The sequence below is a fragment of the Pelophylax lessonae genome (assembly GCF_965119305.1).
Source record: "Pelophylax lessonae genome assembly, chromosome: 2".
NCBI classification, from domain to species: Eukaryota; Metazoa; Chordata; class Amphibia; order Anura; family Ranidae; genus Pelophylax; species Pelophylax lessonae.
In genome coordinates, this window is record NC_138769.1 from 601606948 (window position 1) to 601613099 (window position 6152).

The following is a 6152-nucleotide window of genomic DNA, read 5'->3' on the forward strand; positions in this document are numbered from 1 at the left end:
CAGCCAGACAGGCTGGCATCCGTGGTGATCACCGTCCACGACAAAGGACGAAAGGACTTGCCCCCCGACACCGCCGGGGACTGGAGCCACCATAAAAGACCCCTTCGGGTGAGGCGGCTCAACGAAACCCACAGCTCCAGAGATTGCGGACGCCCGTCCCACTTGGCCAGGACCTCCGCCTGAAGATCCCGCGTGTGAAACTGGGCGAAGGGAATCGCCTCGAAAGCCGAGACCATCAATCCCAGACACCTCATACACGTCCGGAGGGACGAGCACTGATTGTCCCTGAGGGACCCGACTTCGCTCTGAAGTGTCCGGAGCTTGACTTCCGGCAGGATGACCTTCGCTTGAACAGAGTCCAGGATCATCCCCAGGTAGGGAAGACGAACCGACGGACACAGCGTCGACTTCGGAAAATTTATCGTCCAACCGAACTCCTGCAGAGTCTGCATCGTGAAGGACAGGTCGTTCACCAGGCCCTGACTGGTCGCAGACCGAATCAAGACATCGTCCAGATACCCCAAGACAGAGATGCCCTGGGCTCTCAATAAAGCCAGGACCGGCGCAAGCACCTTGGTGAAAACCCGCGGAGCCGAAGCGAGACCAAAGGGTAACGCCACAAATTGGTAATGATCCTCCGCAATGGCGAATCGAAGGAACCTCTGGTGACCCTCGAAAATGGGGATGTGAAGGTACGCATCCTTCAAGTCGATGGAGGCCATGAATTCCCCCGGAACCAGAGCAGCCACCACTGACCGTAGGGATTCCATGCGGAACTTGCGAACCCGCACAAAGTGGTTCAGAGCTTTTAAGTCCAGAATCGGACGTACCTTGCCCTCCTTTCAGGGCACAGTGAACAGATTGGAATAGAACCCCCGAAATCTGTCCCGATGAGGCACCGGAACCACCACTCCTTGGGCCCGCACCGCCAGGTGCAGATCCTGCAAGCGCTCCGGAGATAGCTGAAGGTTTGAGGGGAAAAATCTGCCCGCCGGCCGAGAGAGAAACTCGATCTTGTAACCAGATCGAACGATTTCCTGAACCCACCTGTCCCGAATGCGGGCCAGCCAAGGTTTAAGAAAACCGAGCAAACGTCCCCCCACCCCAGAAACGGGTGAGGGCGCCCCTTCAGGCCAAATTGGAATGGGCAGCGGACCCGGACTGACCGGACTTCTGCTTACCTGCCCACGGCTTCTTCTGGGAGCCTTGGCCCTTGAAGGGCTTGCCCTTATAGTGCGACCGAAAGGCACGAAAGGACCCCTGAGAGGGCCTGAACGAGGTATTCTTCTTACCGCGAACAAACTTATTCTTTTGAGTTTGGGGTAAGAGAGAACTCCTACCCCCGGAAATTCCCTTTATCAGAGTATCCAAGGACTCGCCAAAAAGGCGAGATCCCGCTTAAGGCAAATTAGCTAAAGTCTTGCGAGAAGATTGGTCAACCGACCAACATTTCAGCCATATCAGGCGACGGTTCAATACCGCCACACTTGAGAGGCGTGCAGCCAAAGGAACTAAATCCCAGTCCGCATCGCACAAATACATGACACCCTGATGAATTTGATCCACCATAGCCAACGTGGTCGGTGGGGCAGAGTCAGCCACCAGGGTGCGCCTGAGCACCTGCGTCCAATCCGCAACAGCTTGGGCTGCCATAATGGAAGCAAAAATAGGTTTCAGCATAGAACCAGCAACCGTATAAGCATGACGGGCCAGAGACTCCAATCTCCTGTCTGTAGGGTCCCGGAACACCGGGGTATCCTCAGCAGGGATCGCAGTAGATTTATTCAAAACCGCCACCGCGTGATCCACCTGAGGCGGCACACACCAACGCTCATCCGCGGTGGGTGTAAAGGGATAACGCAGCTTGAACTTACTTGGCACAGTAAAGGGCTTCTTTAAATTGCGCCATTGCTCATCAACAGCGCGCTGAAATTCCGCAGGGCAGGGAAAAACCTGCGCTGTTTTGCGTTTCCTTTGCATCCCATAAGAGGACATCAAAGCAGGAGGACATGGTTCATCCTGCAAATGCAGCGTCTCCTTGATAGAAGCAACCAGCTCATCCATGAGTGCAAGCTCTTCAGGCGAGCCAGGGGGAGAATTATCAACCCCTTCTACCTCAGCCTCCCCCTCAGACCCCCCAAGGTCTAGAGATGAGCGAGACCCTGAGAAGGGCACTCCAGCCATAGCAGCCCCATCGCCCTCTGAATCAGAGGAAATAGACAATTTGGGCCGTTTTGCGGATCGATCAGCCATAAGCATCTGCACCTGAGAAGCCAAATTTGCCACAATAGCAGCCAGATCAGCCCCCTCGGGGGATGCAGCAGCCCCTTGGCCCCCCACCAGGGTGGGAGGAAACTTGCAATCCTGAGAATCCATGCCCCAGCAATACTGACAAAAAGGAGAACTGCCCCTTTAAGACCGCGGCGAGCGTAGCCCACCGCACACTACTGTATGAACCGACCCCCACAGGGATAAAGACACTGGGCAAGGAATACAGGAAAAAGAAAGGTAAAAACCTGGAGAGACCACACAGTGCTGCTGCCACCGATCGCTGTTCCAGAGCAAAAGGAAGTGATGCAATGACTGACCGCCCTATGAAGCCTATGCAGGCTACACAAACATGGCCGCTCAGCTGAGGGATTCAAGCAATGAGAAAATGGTGCCGACATGTGGCTGTATGCGATCGCCGCTAAAATGGCGGCGTTTGGCGCCAAAACACAGCGCCGTACCACACAGGGCCGGTCACCATAAATTGCCGCAAAAACATGGCGGACCGCAGTAGCGGTCGCCGCACAGCATGTCAAAGCCCAGTCTGTCCCATACATTCACATAGCAGAGCGGGAGAGCCCCCCCCCCGCAGCCCACAGAAAGGCAGCTATTCCACACAGGAATCTGACAGGGAGCTCAGCACATACACAGACATGCAGGGTCACACAGTCACAGACTGACACCCAAAACAGACAGGTCCCCACATAGAAGTGCACTTACCAGTCCAGATGGCGTGGGAAGCCTTCTCCAGCGACCAAACCGCTGCACTGAGGACAGGGAGTGTCGCAGCCGGGACGCGTGGAACTGCGCTGCGAAACCGCAAATGGCGTCCGGTGAGGTAGCCACCTCACAGGCAGCATCCCTGCAGCGAACAGGGATGGGTCGTTCAATATGCCAGGGAAACCTGAGCTGAACGCTCGATGGCAGGCTGGGAAGCCCCTGGCCCTGCGCCCTGGGATCCAGGGTGGCCAGTCCGAGACCCAGCTCCGCATAATCATCTTCATCCGAAGAAACTAAACTAATGCTGAATAAAAGAACAGCTAAGTAAAAGAAAGAGAAAAAATACTCAAAATAAAATCAAAAAAGATGATAGAAGGCTGAGACTGAAAAGCCCCAGCACAGGATCAGCCTGCTACTCCTAAGCTAGGCATTAGAAACTGAGTTGAGAATGCAGGAAGCAGGGAGGTATTGACTGAGGGGACCACCCCCTAGGGGTGTGATATGCTAAAAGCTTTTATATTAACAAATCTTGTTGCCTAGCTACTCCTGCGGAGCAAAGGTCAATTACCCCATTAGTGAAGATTATGAAGTGGCGGCGACTGTCAGAGGACGTAAGAGAAATCATGTTTTTCTTGAAGGATGCAGACTTCTTCCTGTACCACTGCTTGAAGAAGGTGTCTTCCAGAAACTGGCAGTAGGACTGGGAGTTGAGCTTGACTCCATCCTCAACCCGAAAAGGCCCCACAAGCTCATCTTTGATGATACCAGCCCAAACCAGTACTCCACCTCCACCTTGCTGGCGTCTGAGTCGGACTGGAGCTCTCTGCCCTTTACCAATCCAGCCACGGGCCCATCAAGACTCACTCTCATTTCATCAGTCCATAAAACCTTTGAAAAATCAGTCTTGAGATATTTCTTGGCCCAGTCTTGACGTTTCAGCTTGTGTGTCTTGTTCAGTGGTGGTCGTCTTTCAGCCTTTCTTACCTTGGCCATGTCTCTGAGTATTGCACACCTTGTGCTTTTGGGCACTCCAGTGATGTTACAGCTCTGAAATATGGCCAAACTGGTGGCAAGTGGCATCTTGGCAGCTGCACGCTTGACTTTTTTCAGTTCATGGGCTGTTATTTTGCGCCTTGGTTTTTCCACACGCTTCTTGCGACCCTGTTGACTATTTTGAATGAAATGCTTGATCGTTCGATGATCACGCTTCAGAAGCTTTGCAATTTTAAGAGTGCTGCATCCCTCTGCAAGATATCACACTATTTTTGACTTTTCTGAGCCTGTCAAGTCCTTCTTTTGACCCATTTTGTCCAAGGAAAGGAAGTTGCCTAATAATTATGCACACCTGATATAGGGTGTTGATGTCATTAGACCACACCCCTTCTCATTACAGAGATGCACATCACCTAATATGCTTAATTGGTAGTAGGCTTTCGAAGCCTATACAGCTTGGAGTAAGACAACATGCATAAAGAGGATGATGTGGTCAAAATACTCATTTGCCTAATAATTCTGCACTCCCTGTATATATGTGGCTAATAAATGAAGAAAAAAAGGGGGACAGTATAGTGGTCCGATAATAACTATAAAGTGACAGGTGCTTGAAACTCCAAAGTGGTGGGTCCAAATGACAACAGCGGAATAAGTGGGAATAAATCAATAATAGTCTATTTCAGGTGAAACGGTGATGGGTGACCGTCCTAGGGGGGTGATTATGGGATTCTTCGTGTATACCGTACACCAGTGGTCCTCAACTCCGGTCCTCAGGGCCCAACAGGCCAGATTTTAAGTATTACCTTGGGGAGATGCAGACTAGAGTACTGCAATCACTGAGCAGCAAATGATATCACCTGGGATGTATTTCAGTTATCTTGCAAACCTGGCCTGTTAGTGGGCCCTGAGGGTCAGGGTTGAGGACCACTGCCGTACACAATACTGTGTGGCCCCGTGGGGGGTGGTGAGGTGCCCAGTGACCCCTTCGATATACAGCGCACTCACCAGAGATACCCACCCCACACAGGGGTACAGGGCGGGTATATTGAGATGTGTAGGTGGTAGGCCCTGTCTCCTTCTCCAGGTCCGGGATGGGGCGTCTGGGGAGATCCCTAGTGGTCCTAGGGTAAAGGTCACGGCTATAGGCTATGAGAGTCTGGTGGGGTCCGGGGGTATACACTCCAGAAGTCCGTAGTAGTGTGGGATAAGTGTTCAAAAGATAGAGAGGCACATAGTGTAATACTGTAGATTCAGCTTTTATTAAACATACAGGGTAAAAGGTACTCACAAACGATATGTCATAAGCAGGCAGTGAATCCGAGCGTCCGGAATGCTGTGCGGTCCAAGCCTCGATTTGGGAACCGGAAGTGATGCGACACTCTGTACCGGTTTCGTAATGATACGTCCTCAGCAGCCTCTGAGCAGGCTGCTAAGGACGTATCATTGAGGGATGATGCTCTGTCACCTGAAGGTGGAGGGATCTGAAGGAGCTTAGGGATGATGCCTAGCATGCTGCTGCTGAAGTGCACTGGTCTCGCGGGGGGGGGGGGGGGGGGACACACAGGCTGGTCACTCTGCATTGAAAGGGGGCACGCTGGCATCTCTGCATTGAAAGGGGGCGCGCTGGCATCTCTGCATTGAAAGGGGGCACGCTATACCTTAATTACTGAAGGCCACTTTCACACTTTTGTGACCTCAAAGCAGTAGCATGCTAGGCATCATCCCTAAGCTCCTTCAGATCCCTCCACCTTCAGGTGACAGAGCATCATCCCCAAGCCCCATTCAAAACCTTCAGATGTCCAGGTGACAGATCAGTATTCTAAGCATGATCCCCAAACCCACTCAGATCCCTCTACCCCCAGGTTACAAAGCAGCAAGCTAAGCATCATCAGTCTAGTGAAAGTTCAAATATTAGCCCTGCTCTTCACAGCCACTGACTTCTATCTAAGAGGCACTAAAAGAAAAAAACTAATAAGGGTTCCTCAAGACAGTTTCTTCCTTCACAGTAGAATGGATGAGGACTCCAGACCTACATGCATGCCTGTAGCAAAGACAAGTCTCTAGCCCTCTTCTGATAGGAAAGGGTGTGAATTATTGGCAGGGTAGCCTGGTAGTGTATCCTCCAGCCTCATGTTTTGATATTATTACAATAAGGTGTTAGAATCACGCCC